The following is a 6,719-nucleotide window of genomic DNA, read 5'->3' as shown; positions in this document are numbered from 1 at the left end:
CCGAGATCGGCGCTGAGAGCGGCTGTCTGCGAGTACGCCGGCGCTGCAGGCGGTCGGCGGTCTCAGCTGGTCCGCTGCGGTGCCTCTTCGACGGCGAGAGCTCGTTCCAGGCGAAGGCGTTCAGCAGAGATCCAACGAAGTGAAGTCGTCGCTGAAGGAGTAAGATCTGATTTCCTCTGGCGATTGCCTGCTTATATAGCCATTCGCCCCGCCCATTCTGGCGGGCTTTGGCGCGCTGCATCGCCACAGGCTCGCGCAGCTACGCAGCGCTGTCATTGGTTTAAAAAAGTTTACAGATTAAACCAATGGCAGTGCAGTTGCACTGCGTTATTGAAAAAAGGCTTCAGTATCGAGGAAAAAAGGAGCTTTTCCCCATACGCAGTATGAGTGAAGTATCGAAAGGGAACAATAATAACAAATACTGAACCTAATCTTGAAAAGTAAGGTATACCAACATTAATCACTGCTGGAGCTCTTATTGCTCACTTTTCAATGGTGGCATGTGTACACTGATGGCCAGATATCAGATACACACCTGATTAAGACTCACGTATGGAAGCAGTCCAAATCAGATGGTGTAAATTCAAGCTTCAAGCTTCAAAAATTGTTTTTGCTGTTTCCACACATGCAACAAGATCCAATCTATGCCACAAGTTTGTAGACACACACACACACACAGACACATACACACACACAAAAATTAGGTGACAGTGTAAATGTGGTAGTGGTGTCTGCAAATGACTGAAGAAATTTCCTTCAAATGTGGTTCTCACATTCGATATCAGATGATGAACTAACCCACTATCAAAATAATAAATACACATTAAAACAATGTCCTAACATCCCTAAAAGCATACACCTAAATGTATTTGATTATCATCATTTTTATTATTTATATATGTTAAGCCTAATTGTTATCCAATCAAATGGTGGTCAGTACAAATAACATTCATCCTTGCTGGAAATGTGAACCTGAATCTAAAAGTTGAATTTTATCCCCTTTATCTTTCACAAGTGTAAAAGATGCACACTCAGACAGTAGAGTATCTTTTCAAGAATGAGTGCATGTCACACAACCTGTTCATGTTACATCTGCCACCAAGCGACTGATGAATTTGAAGAAAATGACACTCACTTGCACTCACATAACAACGTGACTCATTGCCTTCATTGTCAACAACAACATCATGGCAAGGGTTTTCCCACGTGCTAAAAAAAGATACGCCTGTTTATTTTTTCAATACTGTAGAATTGTACTATTTGCATATACTGTATCTCATATCCCAGTGGGGCTGCACACCTGAAATACAGAGGATTTGTATAAGTAGCGGTTTCAATCAGCACTTTCAATCCTGGGTTTCATATGGAGGGTCAGGAAATGGGCCAAGCAGCATCAAGCTTTCGAGTCACCTGAAATAGCTTCTTATTGGCTTCCCTGTGGTCTCTTCAACGGGATTCTGTCTCGATCTTTTGCTGCCAAAGTGCTCTCTGGAAAGATCCATGCTGTGCATCTGATGGGTATTTAAGAGCTTCTCTCTCTCTCTCTCTCTCTCTCTCTCTCTCTCACACACACACACACACACACACACACTTTCTCTCGCTTTCACAATCTCTAAAATGCATTACTGATATATCAACATTTCCATCACCATTAGGAAAGAGGTTGAATAATCAGCAGAGAGGTTCTCAGAAGGCATGTCCTCAGCTCGGGGTTATCATGTCAATCCTAACCACACAGCAGCGCCCAACCTCATCCTGTTTCTCACACATCGAAGAGCAGCTCGCCACATATTTCATAACTGTAAACACTTTCAAAACAAAAACACCAGCAACAGTGAGTTTCAGGTTGAGCCGCTTTTTGATGTTGTGCGTGTCAAATAGGCGACAAGAGAAACAACCTGTTTACTCAGGAGACACGGACGAATCTGGGTGAAATACTCACAGTGAAGAATGAAGTGTATGTATACTGTTCGGGACCATACAGAATGCATCCTGGCTTTGAAAAACAACAGGCATGCTAGTGAAATGGGCAAATTCTTTAAGAATCGACCTTATTTCAACGAGTACTGCGCTTTTATAGAGAGCTATTTTAGGCCTGTTTACACCTGAACACTTCATCCGTTTTCTCTGATCAGATAGCCACCCGATCGTGAAAAACACGGGTGTAAATGGCCTTCAAAATGCTTTTCAAGATGGATTTAAACCCATTGCTCAAATAACTTCAGGAGGTGGTCTGGGATACATTCCAGACAAAACTTGCAGTGTAAATGCATCTGGTTGTTGAAACCACATATGTGAATTTTACACCTTCCAAAATATTAAAATAATAAACATGTGAGAGCATGTTATAGTCTATATGACAGCTCTAATGCTACACACGTCTATTCAGTGAGCCGATGTTCAAACTGCTGCAAATAAAACTGAAAGTAAGTCATATTAATTAAAAGTACCTGTAGTATGACTACATTGCATAAGACTAACTTATCTTTCCAGTGCTGATGCCGCTCTCTGTCCTGTTAAGGTCTTTCATCTTGAAAATAGCTGATGATTAATTAAATGGAGCACATACAGTATCTGTTGATTTCGTTGACATGAACGCTGTTAAATATGCAATAATTAAATATCAGATTTAAATCCGTTTTGCGGAGACACATTTATGTAGCCAAATGTAAATGGAAAAGTTTGAACAAAACAGAAAGCTTTCCGATAAGAGAAAACACATGGAGTGACCACGTGTAAACAGGCATGTTGTCATGAGCGAGAAGCTGCAAAAAAAAAAAAAAAAAAATTCCCACAGTGGTCAAACTTTATATTTACATATAAAAACAAAGGAAAAGCATGACTGGTCTTCAACAAGATGAGGAAATCCCACATCACACCTGCTTATCTCTCTGCACTCATTACTGGTTGCAACTTGCATCAAGTTCAAGACAATGAGGTTTGCATTCAGAACAGCCACAGATTCCTTCTACTTCCACTCATTTTTACGAGTCTACATATCCCCAAGAAGCCTGCAGTTGGTAATTGAGCCCTGTCTCGTGGTACTATCACACAGAGGCACAATATCACTTTCCAGGCCATCGCATTCAATGTTCCTTGATAGCTCCGCCACCAATTTCATGAACATGTTATGCATCAGGAGCAGACACTCCCCTACTGATGACTGATGGCTTACTCCACCTTTCTGATTTATTTATCCAGGGCTCTAGACTCTTCCAACTGGTCGTTCTAAATAAAATTGTGACCAACTGAGAAAGTCAGTCACAATTTTATTTATTTTTCTACAACATGGGATTAATCATTGCATGCCGATGAACTTTTATGACAGTTAAGTTATATGGTAACGAAAGTTCTTATTTGTGATTTGAATTCCTCTTTCGCTATGTTATAAACCGGGCTTCATTTGCTTTCACTTTCTCTTTCAAATTCACGATCTTGGTGTCACGTTTTACAAGACAGGGTAATGGTCTGTTTTGCTTATATCTATAGACCTTTTACTTTTTAAGACTAAAACAAAAGATGGATTCATTGTTATTCTTAATTAAAAAGCACAACAAGAAGACAACTGCAGGCTACATTGACAAACAATCTTGCATAACATTTATTAAGATGAGGCATGGTATACACCACATGCTGTATTATATACACAGACAAATACATTACAGAACGTTTAGCAAATACTGAGAAATCAAATAAATTAAAAAAGAAAGAAAGCCTCCATAGAGTAACGTGAGGTAAACAGCAAAGATTACAAGCTTTTTCAAATAAAAACAAAAAGAAAAGTAATGCAAAACTAAACTTTCTCTGTGACAGTGCTTGCATGTTTTTTTTCCCAAAAAGAATACCAGTTTGTTCACCTTCTCTAGTTTAAGAAGTGGTCTTTTACTTTACTTAACCTTCATCTGCCATTATTTCCTTGATATTCATATTATTTTTGCCATGTGCTGCGCACACTTTCATCCTCACACAGACGTGTGGCGTGTACAGGTGCTTCTCAATAAATTACAATGTCGAGGAAAAGTTCATTTCAGTAATTCAACTCAAATTGTGAAACTCATATATTAAATCAATTCAACGCACACAGACTGAAGTAGTTTAAGTTTTTGGTTCTTTTAATTGTGATGATTTTGGCTCATGTGTAACAAAAACCCACCAATTCACCATCTCAACAAATTTGAATACTTCATAAAACAAAAAAAAACAAAAACAAAAAAAAAACATTTAGAATTGTTGGTATGTTAATTTACTGTACATGTACTCAATACTTGGTAGGGGCTCCTTTTAGCTTTAATTTCTGCCTCAATTCAGCGTGGCATGAAGGTGATCAGTTTGTGGCAATGCTGAGGTGGTCTGGAAGCCCTGGTTTCTTTGACAGTGGCCTTCAGCTCATCTGCATTGTTTGGTCTCTTGTTTCTTATCTTCCCAACAACATGGTCATTTAACCAACTTTTGCTGCTTTTGGCAGTGTGGGCAGTTGCCAAATCCTGCTAGAAAATGCAATCAGCATCTTCAAAAAGATGGTCAGCAGAAGGAAGCATGAAGTGCTCCAAGATTTCTTGGTAAATGGGTGCAGTGACTAAAAAAAACAAAAAAAAAACACAATGGACCAACATCAGCAGATGACATTGCACCCCAAATCATCACAGACTGTGGAAACTTAACACTGGACTTCAAGCAACTTGGGCTATGAACTTCTACACCCTTCGACTCTAGGAACTTGGTTTCCAAATGAAATTCAAAACTTGCTATCGTCTGAAAAAAGCACTTTGGACCAATGACAATAGTCCATTTTTTCTTCTCCTTAGCCCAGTTAAGATTTCAGTTTCAATTCAATTTCAATTTCAAAGATTCCCCTGACATTGTCTGTAGTACAGGAGTGTCTTAACAAGAGGAATACGACAACTGTAGCCAGATTCCTTGACCGTTCTGTGTGTAGTGGCTCTTGATGCCTTGACCCCAGCCTCAGTGCATTCCTTGTTAATTTCTCTAAAATTCTTGAATCCAGTTTGCTTGACAATCCTCATAAGGCAGCGGTTCTCTCAGTTGGTTGTGCATCTTTTTCTTCCACACTTTTTCATTCCACTCAGCTTTCTGTTAACATGCTTGGATACAGCACTCTAATTTATTGAGAAGCACCTGTATAAACCAGGCCCTACACCTGAAGTGTTCACACTGAAAGCACCTCTCTTCATGTGATCAGTGAAATCTGACTCCTGCTACAGTGTGCAGCGGCTCTGCAACGCGCGCTTTATGGAGCAGACACATTGGAGCAGTGCAGATGATGCATTCGCACAAATGGGACCACATCAAATTTTGACTTGCACATTCACAAAAAATTGTTGCAAATGCGACCATTTTGGTTGCAGTCTAGAGCCCTGCTGTATAACACTTCTGCTTTTATCCTACTAATTTCTAATCAGAAGAATCTTACACACTTTGTACATTGAAAAGGTTCCATGGATGTTAATAAAGGTTCTTTATGGAACCATCAAAGCCGATAAAGAACCTTTATTTTAAAGAGTTTCCATTGAAACATTACAGAGTGGAGAATGTTACTCAGCATTTGATTTCCTGTATTCCCGATTAGCGCATTATTACACACAAGGGCAAATATTTATCATATCACAGTCGGATTCATCCCTGAGGACCTTAAATCACAGCAGAGAATCCGAGGGAAATGTTATTGATGAGCTTGTAAAAGCAGCCTGACCTGGAGCTAAGGTGAACGTGAACGAACTGCAGACTCCTGCGATTTTATTGGCAAACGCCTGGAATGTGCTCAGGGCAAGCAGCCAGGCCGCATTAACAGACGGACTGCTGACTTCCCAGAATACCACCACTCTGCAAGTCCATTCCGGAAACGGCTCTCGCTCTATATCTGTACAGGGGATGAATTAAGTGCCGTGATGTGGTTTTCCCTCTATCACTCACTCATCCTTCAAAAGCCAAGACATCTATCCTTCCCCCAGAGCTTTGAGAGTTTTGATGCTAGATTTGTAGTGCTCTTAGAGGAGGAAAGAGCCCCCAGCGCTCTAATGGGCCGGAGTAAACCACGCACCACATTCTTAACATCCACCTCAAACCTCATGTTGCATTTTAAGAGATTTAATACTAGCAGTAACATAAGTGAAAGCCATTGGGAATTGTACATATAAGAGTGCATAATAGTTGAAATTAACTCATGCAGATTATCTACATATTTCTGTAAAGTTTGGAAACATTACTATTTTTAATGTTTTTGAAAGAAGTTTCTTCTGCTCATCAAGCCTGCATTTATTTGATCAAAAATACAGAAAAAATGTAATATTGTGATATATTATCACAATTAAAAAAAAAAATTGTTTTTAAATTTATTATACTTTAAATGATCATTTATTTCTGTGATGCAAAGCTGAATTTTTAGGATCATTATCACATGATCCTTTAGAAATATTAATGTATTACTAGAATTTTCTTTTTTTTTTTTTTATATAAATACAGTTCTTTTGAACCTTTTATTCATCAAATATATTAGACAGCAGAACTGTTTCCAACACTCATAATAAATCAGAATATTAGAATGATTTCTAAATGATCATGTGATAGACTGGATGTTACATGTGACACTGAAGCCTGGAGTAATGATGCTGAAAATTCAGCTTTGCATCACAGGAATAAATTATTTTTTAAAAAGTATATTCAAATAGAAAACTATTATTTTAAGTTGTAATAATATTTCA

This window comes from Carassius gibelio, chromosome A10 (genome assembly GCF_023724105.1).
Source record: "Carassius gibelio isolate Cgi1373 ecotype wild population from Czech Republic chromosome A10, carGib1.2-hapl.c, whole genome shotgun sequence".
Taxonomy (NCBI): Eukaryota; Metazoa; Chordata; class Actinopteri; order Cypriniformes; family Cyprinidae; genus Carassius; species Carassius gibelio.
Note: the sequence above shows the minus strand (reverse complement) of the source record.